The sequence below is a fragment of the Mercenaria mercenaria genome, chromosome 5, assembly GCF_021730395.1.
Source record: "Mercenaria mercenaria strain notata chromosome 5, MADL_Memer_1, whole genome shotgun sequence".
Taxonomy (NCBI): Eukaryota; Metazoa; Mollusca; class Bivalvia; order Venerida; family Veneridae; genus Mercenaria; species Mercenaria mercenaria.
In genome coordinates this window covers 18,449,582-18,472,846 of record NC_069365.1, presented here as the reverse complement: position 1 = coordinate 18,472,846, position 23,265 = coordinate 18,449,582, and the positions used below count along the sequence as shown (strand labels likewise).

The following is a 23,265-nucleotide window of genomic DNA, read 5'->3' as shown; positions in this document are numbered from 1 at the left end:
GAAAGGAAATTTTATGCCTGGTGTTAGTGGTATGCGAGATCGATTCCCAACAAATCCTTTAAGATTGACAGAAAGTACTATTTTTTGATGGTGAGTTGCAAACCATATTTAGATTTCAGATTTTTAGTCGCGAATTAAAATATTTTAAACCATTTAACCGCGTTATTTCTATAATTAGTCAGTAATTCTTTTACTGTATGTCTGTGATAAAGTTATAAACATGTGATTTTATACTTCTTTTTTATGACGTATGAAAAATAGTAAGTCAACAACTCGGAATTGTTTCGTCAATTTTAAAATATTCCGCTTCATCGCCATACGAAGTTTCATAAATAAATGTATGTTAAGTAATTAATGTCACTGACATGTCATTTCCGGTGTGAAGTATTTTATTTTATGATTAAAAGATAAAATCCCTATATAACTATTTTTTATACACAATAGCTAAGCTATATTTGTGTTTAAAGAATATCTAAAACACCGAAAGACGCGTCATCTTATTATTGTGTTTAGTAATTTATTATAGGATGATTGTGATTTATTTTGTTTTGCGTTTTAACACTGTTTTTTTCAACAGTAACTGACAATTAACTCAACCAGAGTTCCTGGATTTCGTACCAGTAAAAACCTGGTCTCCGCATGAAGTTGTCAACTTCTCCACTTAATTATGAGATGGAGGACGAATGATTATAGTCACTATACCCCCATTCAAATCGTCACGGAGAAGAAAAGCCTCGCCCGGGGATCGCACTCGCGATCCAGCGGTCCGCAAATCTCGGTGTCCTTATTTAGCTTGTGAAGCAAATTCTACAACTTAAATAACTATAAATCAATTTCGACATTTCATTCCTGATGAATCCATCATCAGGGTAGCAGCAGAAAAACTAGTTTCCCTCTTAATGACATGCATCTAAGCAAGGGAGCTACTGGTAATATTTCTCACCTCTCTGGTATGACGGGGCCGGAGATCAAACCCAATTGCAGCCCCCACCCCCGTAGTGGAAGCGGGCCCGGACTAGCTAGGCTCTCTGCACTGTTAATGAATACGCTTTTGAAATGAAGGCACATATACAGGTGTTGTGTTTTTTCTCTTTCTTTTCTAGAATAACAGTAATGATTTAAAAAAACAAAACGAGGAATGTATATACATGTAGTTAAGGTATCACAGATGGGGACATGGATGTTTTTGTCATACTAAAACGTGCGCACGTATTAGTTATTTCGTGCTCACGTAGTATCTATTACTTGCGCACGTAATAAGAACTACGTTACGTGTTACGTGCGCACGTAATAGTATCAAACATCTGCACACGTACTAGTGTAAAAATACCTCTTCGCACATATCACTCGGCATATTGGGAAGCTTACTATAGAGATCACTTATTAGTTTATAGATGGGCACGTGCGCAGATGTTTTTTTGACTAACGCGTGCGTAATGAGCAACTATGCCTTTTCTTTATCGTTGCAGCCGTTTCGTCTCGAATCTGTCTGTCTTGCTATTCGAGGAAAGGAAAAGCGGTAATCCAGAGAAAAGCCGGGTCATCTGCTTCTCACTGTGCAGTCATGCCCTATTGTTATTTTGTTTAAAAACAAATTATACCTACTGCTCTAACGAATTCAGAGTTCAATACCATTAGAATAATATCAAATGTCTTCATGCGTGCATACAAATGTTACTACTTGGGTTATCCCAGGTCGTCTTGTAAACTGATTTTAATATAAACGCAATATATGAAATAAATGCGACAGTTGTAATTGGAATATAACATAATGGAGTAAAATCAAATAGTTTTCTTTGAGCTATAATCCAAATTTTTTTGGCAGGAAATCGGAAGCATTTCACGTTACATATATAAGGGCATTTTGGCGGGAAACTGCACGTGCCTTTCATGTCAATCCTTCCGTGATGATCTTACATACGCTAATATTTTGTATATTTTGTGCTTCTCATATCGATATTATAGTTTCGTGTCAAAGGAAACGTTTTTGATTTAATCCAAGAAATTAAATTGAATAAACTACATACATATGCTTCCATGGTTGTAATACCGATCTAACTCGGTCCCGGTGACGTTTCTGCGGGTATGTGTTTTAATTAATTATGTGGTAAAGATTTAATAATATTATGCAATTCGTATATTATTTATTCAAGTAAAATGAACACTGTCGTTTTTTTCAAATTGCTTGATGAAAATACTTCATTACATATTTAGATAAAAAATCACCGAAAATATGAAAAATGGAAAATTTGTAAGACAAAGTCCTGCCTCCTGATTTATTCGACGAAGGTTTTGTTTTATACGAACGTCACACAAGAAGAACATTCCGTATACGAAACAAAAAAAAAGAAAGAAAACAACAACACTAAATATGTAATGAGATGTAGAAGCAAAAAAATGTTTTTTAAAAGTTAATATTTCATCAAGAAATAACTCGCTAAATCACTACAAATCCAAAAAATGCAAAACTGTTTCTATGTTGCTATGGTAACGCATATGAAATGAAAGTTTTGGATTTTAGTTTTACAAATTTTCTTGACACGAAATAAAACGAAACAGACATAATAGTTAGAGAATAAGCATATGTAGATGTATAAAAATAGGAAAAAAATCTTATTTCTTAAAAGAGTTTTCGGTCGTCCTTATATGAAAGAGTTATCTCCCTTGTTTTCCTTGTTTTTGCACGATCATTCTGTCTTGGAATACAAAATAAAAATTCGTTTCAAGAAGTTGGATCACTGTGTATTGTGACGATATACAATTTATAGGGTTCAGCAATATAAACTAAGATATATTGCAAAATAGTTTTCTATACCCCCATTCTAAATGATCAAATATCTTTTCAGCGTAAGTCTTAGATAGATGTAATAATCATTTTTGGGGGGTCATTACCGACGTCTGGTCATTATATCTTGGTGGATTTTGAAAAATATAGTTAATTGCCAATGGAATAGTGTTGTTTTACATGCATATTTAGTGGGGGCCATTTTGGTCCTTATCATATCCCGTCCTTAAACATAGCTAAAAATTTCAGTTCACAGCATAAAATAATGTCACACACCTGTTAACCACTACTGATATAATACACACATGAAAGTTACTGCAGCCTTGCACACACATTATAGACACTACAGAAAACATTCATTTTGGAATGGATATAAACAGACAAAACAAACATCAGAAAGCAAGGACCTTTGTGAGAATTCTCTGTAGAACATATATGACAAGTATGCCATTTTCCATTAAAAATTAAACATAGCTAAAATGTTCAGTTCACAGCAAAAAAATATATGTCACACACCTGTTAACCACTACTGATGTAACAATATAAACAAACACATGAAATTTGCTACAGCCATGCACACACATTGTTTAACCTTGCGCCAACACCAGTAAGGTCATATGGTGACTTTCAAGCTCTGATGGTGGAGGAAGACCCAACGTGCCCCTCCATGCATTAGTTCATCACAGGCAGGCACTCTGGTAGAACCATGGACCCTCCATTTATAAGCCATGTGAATGGCTACCTCACATGCAGAGTTCAACCCCCTGGGTGAGCAGACCTGGGTAATTAAAAAGAGATGTCGGATGACAGCGGGCTTGACTATTCGAAGAATTGACTGAAGAACGTGGTCAAAATATTACCACAGATTTTCAGACAAAAGAAAACAAAGAGCTGCGTTCAATAAACGCTTGATGCCCCCAGCATCCTTGTCGATAGATTTTGCGCCTAAGTCCAAAACGAGGTCAAGGTCAAGGTCAAACTGAGGTTAGGTGATGTTTGAAGATTAGGAATGGTCACAGTTTACATCTGTATTAGTATCAATTCATTCTTGTAAGGGGTATTGATGCTAGACGGAACGGTCCCATTTGGTTAACCAAGAGATCTGATGGCACATATAAAGCAACCTAAGTCCAAAATAAGGTCAAGGTTAAGTTCAAACTGAGGTCAGGTGATGTCTAAAGATGAGGAATGGTCACAGAAATCATCTGCATTAGTATCATGTCATTCTAGTAAGGGGTATTGATGCTAGACGAAACGGTCCCATTTGGTTAACATTGTACGGACAGACGGACGGACGGATGGACGATCAGGACAATCACTATATGCCTCACGCATCAGTAGAGGCTGGGGGCATAAAAATAGATTAAACAAACAATGATCCTGTATTTGTGGCTTTCGATCAGTCTTGCACTAAATGGCAATGTGTATGAAAAACTGAACTAATTTCAAAGTGCAGAAAGGTCCATAATTCAGGCAAAATAGTTGACAGACTTATGTACTCTTTGTCTGCAGATGGAAATCATGATGGTAAACAAGTGTTCAAAGTTTAAAAGCCACATGTCAAATAGTTTTGACAAAACGTGGACTTGTACAAAAAGAAAACCAATTTCCAAGTGCAGAAAGGGCCATTATTTAGCCAAAATAGATAACAGAGTTATGTACTCTTGCTTACAGATAGAGACTATTATACTGAACAAGTGATAAAAGTTTCAAAGCCATATGTAAAACACTTAACACAAACTTTGAACTGGTACAAAAAACTTAACCAAGATCTCTAAGTCAAAAGGGGCCATAATTCAGCCAAAATCCTTGATGGAGTTTTGTACTCTTGTATTCTTTGAATAAATTTGAATTAAATTACAATTCTGAAGTAACTGAAAAATATCTGACATGACATTTGGCCTCTAAGTGTGACCTTAATCGTTTAGATAGGAGCATGGGGCTTGTGCAAAACATTCCGTCTCATTAAAGTTAACATTCATGCAAAATATAAACAAGAGTGATCCGTGCATATCGAGGTAATGGTCCGGAAAAATAAGTCCAGATGGATGCATGCACTAATGTACATTAACCAAACTGTCATTTGGACGACTATGTCTTTGCTTTTGCAAGCAGGCTTGACAAATCACTATCCACCCAAAAATTGTAGAACAATAACTTTTAAATGAATGTTAACAGTACATGTACTTCAACCTGTCTTTTTTTGCTTGATGTATTCTTCTGGTATTTACTGCCATTTTAGTTGATTTTTTTTGGAAGTAGTGCAGGGTAGATCAATTTCTTTTAATTAATATATTAATTCTAATTTCCAGGTTGTTTAAATGAGCCAGCTTCAGGGCATGTCTTTCTTATAGGTGGCTTACAACAGAAGGATTGTAACCATAGATGTAAGCACACACAAAAAAGTTATAAATCTATTGTCTAGCAAACAGTGATTCTCTGCCTCAATGTAGTTCTGTTCAAAGCATCAAGCTTTATCAGAGATGGAGAAATAGGGATGTGTTAAACTGACCAAGATAACTTTAGATAAGTGAACAAATCTTGTTGATAAGAGACCTCTCTCCTCTGTCCCCAGGTCAACTTCACGGGATTTTCTTCTTTAGGACATTTTCATTATTCTGCAAGATTATGTGCAAACAATTATAACACATTATCCAGCATATGTACACATATCAAATATATATTGCAGACTTATAGTAAGTTATCACACATGAAATTGCACTGGACAGTACAGATCATTATAATGGCAACAAACATGACAATGTGAGTAAATGCACCAAATCTACTTGGTTTAAATATCACTGATCAGAAGTCCCTTTTTGATTTTTAAGTAGAGCCGGTTTGGACTTTAATGCACTTATCAATAAACCTGAAGTCCATTTATGATTATAAACGATTATACATCTCCACTTTTGTATTTAGTGGACAACAATGCTAACAAGAGCTGTCCGTAAGACAGTTAATGATGAGTGAGTGAGTGAGTTGGGTTTTAAAGCGAATCAACACAGAATGGTCATATATCGCAAATGATGAACTATTAGAATTGTTGTCCCAGAAGCAGGAATATTACCATAAATGTTAAAATACCTATGAAGTTACAAACAAGTATCTGCATTACTTTTGGAGATAGTATATTACAAGCACATGCAAAATTAGAACCAAGATTTTCTAAGTCCAAAAGGGGGCATAATTTAGCCAAGTTTCATGTCAGGGTTATGGGACTTGATCCTGTGGGGTTGGTTATTGACCTAGAAAAAGAAAAAAATAAGTGTCAAAGCTATATGCCTTTAAATGTTGTATGTACTTGCATGCAAAAACTTAACCAAAGTGTGACGCTGACGCCGACGCCACGGTGAGTAGAACAGATAGACTATTCTTCGAATTGTGATTTATTAATATTTCTTTAATCAAAATACTTTTAAATTTATATGAAATAAATTTTGTTTGAACGAAAATTAAACCATTCGATCTTTTACGGAATGTAGCGGCAATCTTAGATTTTAGCGGTGACAGTTAGCGCGGAGAGTAGTTTCCCTTTACCAAAATGGCGACCATCGGAAACAAACTTGTTTTGAAATTGGAAAATCGTCTACACCTGTGTATAATCTGCGCACCCACGACTCGTGTGTGGTCCCGGGGGTAAGAAAACTGCGCATTATACATGGGTATCTACGGTAATGAGGCCACTTACCATGTACTTAGCTTTTGATCGGTACAGGAACGTTCGATCCGATGTATCGATCGAACCCTGAATACCGGCATTCGATACATATTGAGAACCGGTACGCACCCCTACATGTTGCTTGTAGAAAAAATGGCACTACATTTTTAGTGAGGAGAAAAATTAAATTTAATCCCTGAAATGTTACTAAGGATAACTTAAAATTTATGAACTGCTAAAAAAATATTTAATGACTAAATTATACAGTGTACATGTAAAAGCAGTAATCCATGATGTTTATAATATTGTGAATTCTCCCAAAGATGGCCTCTTTTGCTTGATTTTTCCCCATTTTACCAGTGCCCAGCATCTTTCCTAACTCTTAAAAAAAGCCCTGCTATTGTGACCTTCGTTCAGCTATTACAATTGCCAGTGATACACTCCGAGGGAGAAACAAATTCCTTCTCTAATTTTCGCCCATAATACAGTGTGAGATAGTTTTTCATCTATATTCTTAAAACTATGCTGAAAAGAGATTTACTGATTAAGTTTGCAGATGAAGTTGTGAGAACACATTTATTCGGGAAGGGCCAAAATTGTCCAACCGAAAACTTGTATATAACTGTATATTACCTGTATTATAAGAATGATTTTCATGAAGTTTTTGTGAGCTTTCTAAAAAATACAAAGATGCGAAACGGGCTCGTAAGCTGTCGGATTCGGTTTGAAATAGGCAAAAGGTTTTTGTCTATTTGTTGGTTATTCTTGAACATATTCATGACTATTTGGTCGGATCAGATGCAGTGGGTCATATTTTTAGTAAATATGAAGTCTCAGTTGTAAACTCTGGTTTTCCTATAATACTTGTACGGTTGTTAGTAGTGGAACTTTGATGTATATTCCTGCTGTGGAGTTAATGAAGGTGTTGTGTAAAGCCTGTATCCGGTAAAACGGTAAGGAACGTACACAGGATAAAGTACATTAATATGAACGCGTAACCATGTATTTTGTCATAGCTGGATTGTCATTTACAACAAAAACAACATTAAATACCAGTATTCATACCGTTACGCTAGACAAATATCTGACCTGCCGTGATAAAACAACATATCTGATACCCACAGCTTGTGTCAGTGGTCGAGTTACTTCCAATACGGAAGTATTGAATATATATTGAAATTATAACAAACAACAAAAAATCATTAAAAACGTTATTTAATTTTCTTTTTATATACACGCCGATAATATGAGTCACGTAAATACGGCGAAATAAACAATAAAAATTAAATAATAAATCACAAGTAATGTCATTTATTTAACTTATAAATTATCCTTTATAACACAGTTTATTAAAGATCCGGCTACCTTGACTTTAGTCCAACAGGGTTTTCCCTCGGGTTTTTTATTTGGGAGTCCATGGACTCCCATAGCTGCTAATTTAAGGGTCCCTAATAATTTTTGGGGGTCCACAAATTATTGATCTTGAAAATGGACATTATTACTATAAAAATTTACCCTAAAACCGAATGAACTTGTATCTTTTTAATGCAGATAGCAGCTGATTCAATATTTCGGAATGGTATCTTTCAAAATGGCATGAGCTTCTCAATTCAGATCGATAACAAAAGGTGTGATAGTATTTTTGTTATGATCAAATAGCCAGTAATTACCGGCAATTAACGTGTCACCTCGTGTCAATTATGTTGTTTACAGTTTGATCTCGGTTAAAGATAATATTCGATCCTTAATTAGTATCATAATTGTTGTGATTTATTAATATTTTTTCATCAAAATACTTTAATTTATATTAAATTAATTTTGTTTAATAGAAAAATAAACCATTCGATCTTTTACGGAACATAACGGCAATCTTAGATTTTAGCGGTGACAGTTAGCGCGGACAGTAGTTTCCCTTTACCAAAATGGCGAACATCGGTAACAAAACTTGTTTTGAAGTTGGAAAATCGTCTATACCTGTGTATAATGAGCACCCACGATTCGGGGATGGTCCCGGTGGTAAAAAAAACTGCGCATTTTACCTGGGTATCTGCGCAAAGGAGGCTTCAGTGCAAAGGAGTTTCGCGACCGATTTGCGGGTCCAGTGGACGCAGAGGTACTAAAAAATGCGAGTTCAAAGCAGTAAAAGCGCGTCAGGGATGCAAAAAAAAATGCGTCCGGGAAAACCTTGGTCCAAGGAATTTGATGTCAAAACTGATTCTGAGATATTTTCGTGATAGGTCATAATTCCTCTCTTTACGTCAAAAGTTCAAAACCAGTAACCGACCTTTTCTGTGGTGAAATTAGATTTAGGTATAAACACGATCAGGCAATATATTTACTTGATCATGTTGATGAAATCGTAATACAAAATAAAACTGAATCATTTTATATGGTTTAAACATAACAGTAAAACATGTTAATAAAGCGTAAACATGTAACAGTCTCAGGAAAAATGTGCAGCCTTGACCGGGACTCGAACCTCGGACCTTCGGCTTACCGTGTCAACGCTCTACCAATTGAGATACTGAGGCCACCCAATTACAAGAACCGCTACACACCTTCCCTCTTATTGCGGGACATTTGCACTCCTGTCCAATGTCTGCCGCAGACTGTTAACCGAATTCAGATGCACACCCCAGCCAAACTGCTTCGCCCGCATGGGTTACGGACGAGTCCCCAAAAGTAACAGTCTCAGGAAAAATGTGCAGCCTCGACCAGGACTCGAACCTCGGACCTTTGGCTTACCGTGCCAACGCTCTACCAATTGAGCTACCGAGGCCACCCGATACGAGAACTGCTACAAACACTATGTTTCATTTTGGCTACCTCGCTGTATTTACATGTTCGCCATTACACTCGGTACACGTCGACAGTGTGGTTGGTCTTTATCAATCACGTGACATGAATCGTAGCCATGTAAAATTTGTGTAAACTTTAGGGTGTGTTGTTTAAAACAGTGACAAACTTGTGTTTTGCCTTTCATTCACATGAACATCAATTGAATTGAAGGGAAACAATAGCTGTCCGTAAGACAGCCAAGCTCGACTATTCGAAATATTGTCACAGATGCAGGAAATTACTACCCAAAATGTTAAATATCAAAAGAATTTTAAGTTCGAAAGGGGACATAATTTGACCAAAATTCATATCAGAGTTATGGGACTTGATGCTATCAACTTATTTTATAACCCCGAAGAAACATGTTAAGTTTCAATTCCATACCTGCATTAGTTTTGGAGATAGTAACTTGCATGTAAAACTTTAACCCTTAAGTCCAAAAGGGGGCATAATTTGCTCAAAATACATGTTACAGTTAAGGAACTTGGCCCAGTGAGGTTGGTAATTGACCTAGAAAAAGAATAAATAAGTTTCAAAGCTATATGCCTTTAAATGATAGCTGTATGTACTTGCATGCAAAAACTTAACCAAGGTGTGACGCCGACGCCGACACCGATGCCAGTATGAGTAGAATAGCTAGACTATTCTTCTCAACAGTCGAGCTAAAAATGGATATTCTTTCTAGGTATCTTAAATTTCACTAATATTTTTTTTTATAGTTAGAATGCAATTTAAAAATCGCCGCCTCTCAGTCCAGAAATTGTCACAGAAGGTTCAACACAGAAAAGGTACTTCCTATATTGTACGTGGAGGAAAGATATTGACCTATGCAAAAATTATCACAATATTGTGGCTCAAGTACAATTAGTTGGACTACCTTGAGTTCAATTACCTATATGTCTATAGAGTCGTCGTAACCTAGACCTTAAATTTAGTCTTGGTAGCTGGAGGTGGCTACCTATTAGTAAATTAACTGACGCTGTTTTTATTTTCTGATGGTCGCGTCCATTAAGTTATGGTAAAACCCCACTTGGTTACCCAACCAGTATCAAACTGCAACATTTCGCACAGTCTCTCATGAGAAATTGATGACGTCATGCAACAGTTCAGAGCACGTGGTTATTTTTGAAAATCAATATCAAAATTTTACTATTTATGAATTTAATTTAATCATAAACATAACCATTTTTGATCAAATTCAAAAAATCCATGTTCGCAGAAAAGGAAAATTTATAAATAATGATTCTATATCGCCTATTGGTTTTCAAAATGAAGAGTACCCTGATCAGGTGACAGCTGCAATGGCGGACAAAATATTGCAGACATGGGTACTAATTAGAAACTTGTATGTATTACTTGTGTTCAAATTATGTTGCATGGATTATTTTATGCCAGAGCAAAAGAAAAATGGATTAATATTTTAAAGTAAAAGGTTAGTCTATTGTAATTGCGTTTCATTTGTTGAAATTATAGCGTGACAGACTTCTGGCACGATTCCTGGTTAGGTTTCAGTACGGGATTCGTTTCAGTGCAGAGATCCGTAACAGCATTGACCATATCGACATTAAAGGATAAATACCGTTTTCCGGTATTTCCGTAAATAGGGTCAGGGGGGCTGGCACGATTAACCAATATAAAGACCGTGTGCAATTTTAGCAATTATTTTTGCCAGAAGATAAGGATTTAGGAAAGTTCTTACTTTCTCACAATGGAAATACTATTCTACGACCTCGGCAACAATTTTTTTTCTCCAAAATAATCTGTTTACCTTTAAAAATGCGAATAATTTCACACCTTTGGTATCGAGCCACGGAAGCGGCAGTGTAGAATAAAAGATAAAATTTCAAATATAAAGAAGACTTTGAGGATATTTTTGCTACATCTTAATTACAACAATGTTTAATGATAATCTGCAATACTTTTTTATTAATTTTCTTTGTTTAAAACTTGACAAAACGATAATCTACACACTACCGTCATGTAGCGTAATGGCCGATATCCCCTCACCGTAAAACAGGGAACGGGCGTTTATTGGTGGTTAATACCGGAAAACGGGATTTAACCTATAATGTCGATATCTAGAATATAAACATCTCTGAGCTGAATATTTTTAACTAGCTGCCTATAGCGACTTCCTATTTTTTATAGCTCTTTGATAGAAGTAAGCAGAATAACACAACATCTGAACAAAATAAACTTGATGCTGTGTAAGTTTTTTCATCTAATAATTAAGCATGTGAAATTATACTGTACCATGTCCACAATGGACATTATCCGAATCACCAACGGAAGGCACCACAGGTAACATATCATGTCTAGACTTATTGTTTGAAGTGTATTACTACCTCCCAGAATCTATAACATCTACGTTCCAAATATTAATAAAAAAGAAAATCATAAATGATTCGTTTCTCCTTGTCAAGAATTTGGTGAATTTAAACATGTCTGCCAAGATGTGTCCGTATCATTTCCGCTTTTGATTGCACCGACTTTTGTACTATGTCGTTGTCAACACAGGTTGCTGGACACTATACTCATTTACTGTTGCTTCAACTTACTTGTAATAAAATATTCTTTGCTCAGAGTGATGTTGTTTCTAAAGCAGTAACAGAATCGTGTATCATGTTTCTTTTTCGTTAACATCAGAGCTTTCTAATGAAGATGTTATCAATCCGGTATACCGTGCGTTTTTTTTTTCTGTATTAAATATATTTAATCATTAATGTTTCAAGTCGTTGAGTTCCTTGAAAAAAAAAACACCCTTTGGCAAATCCGTTTGTAAATAAAATGAAGTTGACATCATTAATGGCTACTCTTAGGCTAGAAATAGAATACTGTATAAATTTGTTGTGTTAAGTTTTCTTTGAATCATCATTTGTAAAACATGTTGTAGTGTACTGCGGATTCAAACACTGTGCATGTAGATCTGCCCTTATAAACATATTTTTTTTATATTTTCACAGTGATTTTTCTCTGTTATATGTTGTAGTAATTGTTACAATGTGTACTGACCTGACCTTGGTCTCTAACAACAATCGCCGCCATGTTTTGTTATTACGGGTATACTGCGCATGCGTCATACCAGAAATGGAGTAAAGTGTGTTTGGCGTAAAAATGAACCAAAATCTGTGCTCAAAAATTATCGACACACACCAGCAATCAACACATGAGCTGAATTTTATTTATAATGAAAGTATTTATGAAAAGAAGTATTTTGCCAGATTTCTAAAAGTCGCTACAGAAAAAACGTAGCGAGTGTCCAAATTGTAGTGAGGTTGTTGGTGTGCATGCGCTCAAATGTAACGATATTCCACCCCAAACAAGTCCACACACACACACACACACACACCTGAAATTGGTGATCCCTCTTTAAACTTGATGTCCGTCTAACCAAAATTCCTGGATCTGACATGCTTTACTTATGAAAGAGTATATTCAAACAAATACGTGTATATGCTCACATGTTATTTTGTGCGACAATTATCGTCTCCACCTAACATTTATTGACTGTTTAGCTAGACAACTGGTGAATTTGGCACGATTATATTGTGCTGTCTGAGAGTTTAGCATTAAACGCAGTCTTACAGAGTGTCATGATGCCAGAATACGTATGAACCGCTTGTTAAATGTATTCATAAACTGTGTATATTTGCTCATGGTATCAACGTATCTTTTAAAAGGTTAGATTTTCATCAGGTACATTGTTTATGAGAGTCTACAAGTAAAACACGTCTTTTAAGGAATTCGATGTACAAAGTACCAACTCAAAGGAAAAATAAAAACACCTTTAAGAAAAACTATGAAATACTAGTCAACAGCATGACGGATAAATTTTTCCTTTATATTTTATGGTCATGCTTTTTGTGTTTACTTTATCGCATATATTAAACTTAACTTCAAGGTATATCGAGAAGTGTTGGTGTCTCATGTTGTTTTTTTTTAAGAAAATAACTCTATTATCTTTCAAGAACACAATCAACAATAGAATACGTTGATATGATTATCATTTTTGTTGACTCTTATGTATGATTTACAATCGTGCATTGCATACAGACATCATTTTATATAAAACCTAAGTGCTCGGACCAACACCAACGAGATTTTACATTGTTTACTTTTCTTTTTTATCGTAATCGCACTAATATCCATGCGATGATTATATTTATTGAAATGTTTTTACTTAATAAGTCCTGCCCTTTCGGACAATTGCATGAACAAATCGATCATGATTACGGATAAGTTGAATGGGCGGATTAGAAGAAGTAAGGTTCATTGTAAAGACCGCACAAAACTTGAACTCCCGTTTTTGGTTGTTCTTATTTCTATATATTTTTAACTTCTATAAACCGGAACTTCCAAATTCTGATAACCGGACGATTTTTGAAGGACCGTTTATATTTTAACACTTAAATTGACTTCTAAAAACCGAACAGCAAAATATTTGCCGGATTAAAAGTGCCACCTGTAAATCCAAAAACATCAATGGCAAGTGGTCAACATGTTATTTTGCGTATCTATAGGCGGCGCATCTTTATTTTGACACGCATTATAATAACAATGATTATTTGATGCAAAAGTAAAGAAGTAAATGGCAATTAATTTGTTTTCAATTGATGAAAACGTGGTGATTTAAATACCTTAAGTGCGAAAACCTTAATGTTTGAATGAAAGATAGATCGATGTTTTAATTGATGCAGTATAAACATCAACAAGTGAATGAAGTATTGCCATGCAATACAAAGTCCCCTACTAGAAGGCACCTTATTGTTTCTACTGCAGTATAACATAATGAATTGATATATGTCAATAATGTATAAACAATATTGTACTATATATACAATATGTTATAACAAAACACTTGAATTAAAATTTGCATACATAAAAACCTATAGTTATGTAACAAATTTCGGTGTATGCTAATATTTATCCGAGCGGTCTAGATAAAAATACACTAATAACATAAAATGACAGGAAAAATTATCAGAATGCCATAACACCAAATTGAAGTACTTAAAATGCCGTATATATAATTTTCCTAATAACTGTTTGTCGAACTGGTCTTTGTAGCGAAATGCCTATAAATTCTCAATAAGTATTATATAAAGTTTCCTCAAGCTATCTGCTTAATGTTTTTAAAGAAAAGATTAGAAAATGATTAGCTTATGGAAGAATCAGAAGAATAATTAAAGATACTTAAAATGCCAAGAACTACAATATATTAAAAAATACTAGAATAAATAGTAAACCCTTAGCATACAGCAAAATGCCTTACTAAAATAATCACCAGAATACCACGACCCAGGCATATATGACCAATAAAGACACAGAATGCCTTATCTGTTCTTTGTAGGAATATCAGCCTAAAGTCCTGGTGCAAACGGTGTAAAAAGCCACAAAAAAACTCTTAAAATGCCACTAGAGTACTACGACCCGGTCCTCTAAAGCCTTTTAATATATTAAGCTAAAGAATGCCTTCCTTTCGCTATAAAATTGTCTACTTGGCACTGTCGTCCCAAAGTCCTAGTTTGACTAGTGCAACAAATAATTAAATAAATAATTAGATATGTCTAGATAGATATTGAGTTTGAGTTCTTACACCCCAAGTCTCGTGGTATTTGTCTTTTCGTTAGGAATACTCAGGTATGCCGACGGCTTACACATAGCAACCAATAACTCTGTATGTTGATCATACCTGGCTGTTTTTTGTCAGCAAACCGGAACTCGACCTATTAGGGATTGGAGTGGGTTGAACCCCAGTCGGGTATGTTGACGTGTTCCGTCGGGAATACTCTGGCATGCCGACAGCAGAGGTCTGAAAGGCCCATGACAATATAAGTGTACTCGTGGGTTTGTCACCTTCAGTTAATCTGCGGTTGGAGAGGGTTGGACCACTAATCGGCTGGTGTTATTCATTCCATCGGAAATACTCATGATTGTCTACAAACCGCTTGACGGATCTTCATCAGTGATGACCAGTGACATCATTAGAGGGTTGTGTCCCAATTTTATTCAAACGGAGGCTGTTTGCTCATTCTAGGGCTAAGATTAAAACTACTTTTAATAACTTCTTCTAATGAACTACTCAATGGATTGCCATCATTATCGGTCCGTATATCGTTATAAGGTTCCCTCCACTTTTTAATCGTGGGTCGGGGTGGGGGTTGGGGGCTTGGCACTCTAAGGGGCCACTATACCTAAAGCTACAAATGCATTTAAATGACTACTTTTCAACCGCTTGATGGATCTTCAATAAACTTTTATTAGGTCCTTTAACAAATTTATTTAATTAGTGTGGCCTCCTTTACGGATGCTAGAGTTGAAAAGATCTTTTACTAAATTCCTTTTTAACACCTGAATGGGTCTTCATTAAACCTTGTCTGGAACATCATTATAAGGTCCTTTATCATGTTATGTCATATATTCAAATAGGGACACTTTGGCCCTTTTAGGGGCCACTAGAGTTGAAAAAGAAATAACCTTAAATGATTTCTTCTGATGGTTATGTTTTTTGGTGCGTGACAGCAAAATGATAATAAAAAATAATAACCAGCCTAAATGATTTTCACAAAACCTAGTTAGAAGCAAAGTCAGATGGTTAAAGTTTTCTTCAGCTGAAGGACTTAGGCCCATTAAGGCCTCTTGTTGACATATCTCATAATTCTGACAATTAAATCAAGGCTCATCGATATTACATCGCAAGTAATACGTCCCGGTCATACCTTTCATACTTATCTTATTGTATATATTCAATTTAGTTTTTGCATGTCGTACTCAAATCTGATGGTATATATTTCAATTTAATACTGGGTATCATAACAATAATTCAGAGCATTAATTTTGCAACTAAACATTTGCAGTCACAAGCACACATGTTTCTTATTCGGTACAGTTACATCATATGATACTTTAATTGTTTTGTGGCATTGATTTTGTATCACACCAACCATTTGTAATTAGTATTGACTACTTTAAATTCTAAGAAACATCTATTCTCTCTCACAAACACAATCGTTATTTATATTCCTCACAGTTTCTTCTTGTACATACTTTCATTTAGTGACTTGAATTTCAGTACTGTATTCCCTGTTTGATATTTGTATTTGCTTTTTCTTTAAGTATTTAATTTTCTCTGGTGACAAGGGTTGCAAGTTTAACGATAGGATTTTTTGCATCTGGGTGAAGGGATATTATACTGCCAGTTCTTGTTGTACTACAAATGTTGCATTCAGCAAAATTTGCATAGCAACAAAATTAGTTGGCGCCTTATTGTAAATTTGTAAAGTAAAATGTGTTCTCTTTTGGTTTTATTTCTATTGTTTATAATATACAATAATTTACTATCACAATTTTGCTTCTCGGAAACATGTTTGCAAATACCGCTGTTATATTCAGTGGTATTTCTTAAGATACAGCTTCAGAATGACGAAAATAGTTTCTATCCGAAATACACATCACTATAGGTCTGTTGCAAATCTTGCATGTATTTTCTTGCCTATAGCTTGACAAAGCTATGTGTTTGTATAAGTAACAAAATGATAAAATAATCTATGTAAGCAATTTCACCTATGCATGTCGGGTAGATAGGCATTCTAAGTATATTTCAAACATGCCACAACTATGCCTATCCACCATATTTTGTTGTGATCACATGCATGAACCTGTGCATTTTTTTGGTTAAAATGGTGTTAAAGCAATTCTGAATTAAGTTACCTTGAAATAGAACACTCCTTAATAAAGTAATAAGATGATCACATGATGTTAGTTTATGTTTATGATTGATCAGAATATTTCTAAACATTACATTGCTTTAAGTCTTGGAGATAGAGTAATTTAATCGTTACTGTTACATTCAAACAGAGGACATGAAACAAAGTATTACGCTGGATCTTCCTCTATGACGTCAAACGTTTTCTTGCTCCAGAACGATAGAGCTCGGCGAGACAAACAAAATAATGTAAAAATCTCATGTTTTCAAAAAAAATAGAGCGCTATAAGAATCAGACGACGACATGCGTATAATCAAACAAAGTTTGGAAATAAAACGTTAAAATGTAAAACCTTTTACAAAAATGTAATAACTATCAACTGCTGTTTTCGCATTATAAACAGTTATCAAAAAATTAAAACAATGCCACGAAATTTCTGAAATATAGGGTCTAAAGATCTTTTGGATGTTTTGCACTTGTTGTATGGAACAACATAACGAAATTCAGAATTTTTGACGATCTCAAACCTTGTCCACTAGGAATATACCCTGTAAACAATTCTGTTAAATATATAGGTGCTCTGCCAGTGTGACAGACAGACATGAAAGAAGATATCTTGAACTTAATTCTTGCTTTCACCGGCAACCAATGTAAGTGATACAATGCTTCTTCAGAACTGTCAAATTTCCTTCTGTTAAGGACAAGTTTTGCACACAATTTTGAAGACTTTGCATCTTATGCACCTCAGACACGCCTGGTAAACTACAGAGCTACCTCTTTAAGTAGTGCAAGTTTCGATAAAAGAACACCAACAAAGGTGAGTGTCATCATATTCTTTTGCATTTTTACAAACAGTGTATCGAATATCAAAATTTGGGGAATGGTAGGCGATGTAGATATGATTTAACTTTACAGTGAACTTTAAGTTTGTTAATTCTTCTTACTTTGTGGTCGTGGTGATGTTTACCAACAAGCTGATTTAGCAGTAAATTTGGCCATTTCGTCATGAAAACACAATGCATTTTATTTATACTGGTTGGGGAGTAATATTATTCACTGTTTATAGTTTTATAGCTCTGTCCTGAAGGATATAGTCATGTCGCTAAAGAGATAGCTCTGTGTTGCATGAACAGAGCTCTGTGTTCATAGTTAAAACGTTTTAATATTTACTTTGGGCTGTCCTCATTCTTATTGTTCCATTTGATATACATATGTATGTATAATACATAAGTATTGTTTTGATAAAAGTTTTTCATGAGGTATATAATTGTAAATTTTGAATAGTTGTACATTCTGTTAACCTTTTCGCTCAGCTGAGTTATTGTGATCGCTCGATGACAGTCGTCAGCCGTCTATCTGTCTCTCCGTCAACATTTAGCTTATGTATGCAATGGAGGTTGAGTTTTTCAATTGATCATGAAATTTAGTCAAAATGATTGTCTTGTTTAAATCTAAATCAAGTAAGAAAATGTATTATCTGGTGTAAAAAACTAGGTCGCAAGGTCAAATTAAAGAAATACCTTATCTATGCAATAGGAACTGCATTTTACACTCTATCTTTATAAAATATGATGGTAATGTTTGTCTTTATAAAATCTAGGATAAATTTAAATATAGGTTAAAGGGAAAAAAAGACTAGGTCACCTGGTTGAATCAAAGGAAAGCTTTGAATATGTGATTGAGGCTGAAGTTTTTCAATTGATTTTCATGAAATCTGGTCAGAATGATTCCCTCGATGAAATCTAGGTCAACTTTTAATATGGGTTATCTTGGATCAAAACTAGGCCACTAGGAAATATTAAAGAAACAAATTTTCATGAATTTGATCAGAATGCTTGTCTGGATAAAATTTAGGTAAAATTGAAATATGGATCATCTTGAATTAAAAGCTAGGTCACCTGTCATTTGAAAGAAAAACCTTGTGTATGCAGTATGGTCTGAAAGTAACACTGGATATTCATAAAATTTAGATGGCCTCTAGACTGTTAACAAGCTTATCATATGATCTGATCTACTGACCTAGTTTTTAACCCCACATGATTCAGTTTCAAAATTGACATAGAGATCATCAAGACTAACATTCTGACCAAGCTTCATAAAGATTGGGTCACAAATGTTGCCTCTAGAGTGTTCACAAAGCAAATGTTGACGGCGGACAATTACCGGTCACACTTTGTGCTCTGTTGAGCTAATAAAAAGTAACAAATCAATATGACATTTTGTTACTTACCTCCTAGTTCGGGTTCATAAATGGAAATACTCGCGGTCGTGCGGACACTAGAATCGCACGAGCGTGGGTACTTTCAATTCATGAACACCTCATACTCGGTTAGTAATCTACATATCACTCCTCCTTCTATTGCTATTTTATTCATACCAATGTAAAGTGCTCACAAGCGGCATCACAATCAAAACGCACGTGTCTATTGTGTAAACTAGGCCAATCGCATTTGGCAGACCTGATTTATGTAAACATTAATGATTGACAGTTTTGGATCTGCCCATTCGAAATTATTCGCAACTTCCATTGTCTGCTTAAGGGTGGTTGGACAAGCGACTTCAAACTTTCATACTCTTTCACACTTCACCAAACCATAGTGTCGATTAACACCAATTATCAGTTGCACTGCCATATTGATTTTTCACAAGGTCAATTTTATTGACATGCGGTACATAATAGAGACAAAAGCGATGCTGGCGATTTATGAATTAAAGCCCGCGCGAAACTGCCTTTTTGTCGTTCGCGCGCAAATTCATGCTAACGAATTTAAATGATTTTACGGTATATGTTTCAAGCTCACCTGAGCAATGCTGCTCAGGTGAGTCTTTCTGATCGCACGATGTCCGTTGTCCGTCGTCTGTCGTCTGTCTGTCAACATGTAGCTTGTGTATGCGATAGAGGCTGTATTTTTCAACTGATCTTGATGAAATTTAGTCAGAATAATAACCTTGATGAAATCTAGGCCGTGTTCGAAAACGGGTCATCTGAGGTAAACAAAAAAAAATTGGTAACTAGGTCAAATAAAAGAAAAACATTGTGTATTCGATAGAGGCTGTATTGTTCAATTGATCCTCATGAAATTTGGTAAGAATGATTACCTTGATAAATTCTAGGCCGAGTTTAGAATGGGATCGTCTGAGGTCTAAAACCAGGTCACTAGGTCAAATCAAATAAAAACATTGTGTATGCGATAGAGGCTGTATTTTTCAATTAATCTTCATGAATTTCAGTCAGAATGATTGCCTTGATAAAATCAAAGTTAAGTTAGAATGTGGGTCATCTGGGGACAAAAAGTAGGTCACTATGTCAAATGAAAGGGAAAGCTTGTATATGCGATAGAGGCTGTATTATTCAATTGCTCATCCAGAAATTAAATCAAAATAATAACCCTAATAAAATCTAGACCGGGTGTGAAAATGGATCATCTTGGGTCAAAAAGTAGGTCAGGAGGTCAAATCAAAGAAAAATCTTGTGTATGCGATAGAGGCTGTATTTTTCAATTAATCTTCATGAATTTTAGTCAAAATGATTGAACCGATAAAATCTAAGTCAAGTTTGAATATGGGTTATCTGGGATAAAAAACTAGGTCACTAGGTCAAATCAAGTAAAACCCTTCAGGCTGCATTTTACACTGGATTTTCATAATATCTCGTCAGAATGGTTGCCTTGATAAAATCTAGGTCAAGTTGGGATATAGGTAGTCTGAGATCAAAATCTAGGTCACTAGGTTAAATCTAAAGAAAAACATTGTGTATTATTCATTTCTAGATGTTCGTGTCTATTTGAAAAACAAACAATTCGCACATTCAATTCTGCGCTGTTTACGTAACAAATCAGTTTAGTACCACTTCTTGTATTACTGTTTGTAAATGTTTTCGTTATTCCAACGTTGATTACCGCCATCGGCTTTTCGATTTGCCGTCTGGTTAGAAGTGCAGTACACCCCTTCTAATGTCCATAGATGTATTCAAAGTTAGCGCTTCGAAAAGACGCATGTTGCATTCTGTGTTGCAATTCAATATGTAAGCAGGTTACAAATGATGCATCCCATGGTGTTTCCTAATCACCCACATTGTTACATTTGTGATGCTTTCCAGTAAATATGAAAGGACAATAGTCTTTTTACTTTAGGGAACAAAGCCTTCATGCAGTAACTTCTGTTATGTCGATACATTAACGTATAGACTCAAGTAGTAAAACTAAGATACGAGTATAACTACTCACAGTAAATAGACAATATACCAACTGCCTTACCAACTGTTAGCTGAGCTTCACTATTAAAGTATATTAAATGTATCTACATTTTTCAAAAGGAAGAGTTAAACTAAAACGATTCATTCATATACATGTAAATATTTGAACAATGATGATTAGCCTTATGAAGGTATCGAGGCTTTATCAGTATGAATACATAATTCATTTAAACCGATGAATAAAAAGAATTGTGCCATTATGATATAGAATGAGATAAAATTATACAAAAGCGTATACAGCATTTTGGTTTAGGAGACACAGTGCCTCTGTGGGTCGGTGGGATGTGTGTATATGGCTGGGATAAGTATGCCTTCATGAACTTGGTTCGTTAAAAAACAAAGACAAATATCAAACAGGGAATGCTACGTACCAAAAACGCAGCCTCCCCAAAACGAAACCTATAGTACGCAGACGCGTGCACCACAAACACACTCACACACGTACGCATACACAAAGCCAACACATTAGGACAAAACGAACAAACGCAACCTTTTTAATAAAACGTTTTATAATTCTACCAAATACATTTGGAAAATTACCATGACCCAAGATCTTACGAAGTTTGTAAACCACATCCCCATAAAAACGGGTTTAGAAATACCTTCTCGCAGAAGTGTCTTTAAATTACTATTGAATTTTAAAACTAAGTCAGAATTACGATAGTAAAATTTAGCAAAATATTTACGCAATTTGTAATAACGGTAGCCTTGCTGAAGAAGTTTACTTGTAATATATTGATTACGTTCATTGAAATGCTTGACATGACTACACGCTCTGGCAAACCGAATTAATTGAGAAATATATACCCCATAAGATGTAGCCTGAGGTACATCCCCATCCAAATGGGGAAAATTTTACAATTCTAAAATTAAAATCATCCCTCTTGTCATAAATTTTGGTATGTATAATATTGTCATAAATAGAGAAATGTAAATCTAAAAATGAAGCATCAGTATCCGAATTGTTAGTTGTAATTAACTGAAGCTCCCTAGGATAAATAGTACCCACCAATTGATCAAAAACGGATTATCCATATTAAGAATATCATCCAGATAGCGTGATGTATTATTAAATGCAGTTATAATATCTGCCTGCGTATCTGGAGAAAGGCATAACATAAAGTCTGTTTCATAACAATATAAAAACAAATCTGCGACAAGGGGTGCACAATTTGTTCCCATGGGAATACCAACAACTTGTCTAAAAACTGCATTCCCAAACCTGATGTAAATGTTGTTCAATAAAAAGGAAAGGGCTTTACAAACTTCGTCACATGTGTATTTTAGCATGAACATTTGACACAATGCCATCTTAAAATCTATTTTGTCAAAGAAAAAGCAACTTGACTACGTTTATAGCTTTTATATACTTGTTGTCCGTTCCCACCACTTCTGGGATTATATTGTAATGGAAATTCAAAAGGAATAATGTCTCAATTTATGCTACAGCTGGATTTTAGGGTTTTTGTTGATGTGAGTAGGGGTGGCATCAGCTACGCTCCTCTCCCTTTGGATTTACACATGTGTGTGAAAATAAATATGTTTTGTTATCTTAATGTAAGGTCTATATAGCTTGACCCTACAACATTATTATACTGCCTTCCTTTACATGCACAGCTTGTACGACAATTTTTCTTTATGACATGTCTACACAAAAGAACAATAAAACGTGTTCAGATAATACATTTTGTGTTGATGATATCATCAAGTGCCTCGGTAGCGCAGTAGGTAACGCGTCAGTCTCATAATCAAAGTAGCACGAGCCATCTGAAGGTCGTGAGTTCGATCCTCACCAGGGGCACGTTATCTTTTACAATTTTGAAATAGAACATAATAATATAAATGACATAAGAACATTCGCTAGTCTAGGTGTATAATGTCTACTTATTACTGAAAATGTGTGGAACAATCTGACAACATTTCGTTATTTCTTAAAATGTCTAACGAAATACGTTTGACTGGTTTATTATGTTACCATATTGTATAATTTATGCGAATAAAAATGTCTGAGAATCTTTTA

The 23,265-nt window shown here is 35.0% G+C and overlaps 1 non-coding gene across 1 annotated transcript; it reads left to right on the top strand.

Moving 5' to 3' along the window:
- The first annotated feature begins 22,955 nt into the window (after positions 1 to 22,955).
- On the top strand, positions 22,956 to 23,046 carry Trnam-cau (transfer RNA methionine (anticodon CAU)). Its single transcript is given in 2 exon segments — positions 22,956 to 22,992; positions 23,011 to 23,046. It is a non-coding gene; the product is annotated as a tRNA-Met (tRNA).
- The last annotated feature ends 219 nt before the right edge of the window (positions 23,047 to 23,265 follow it).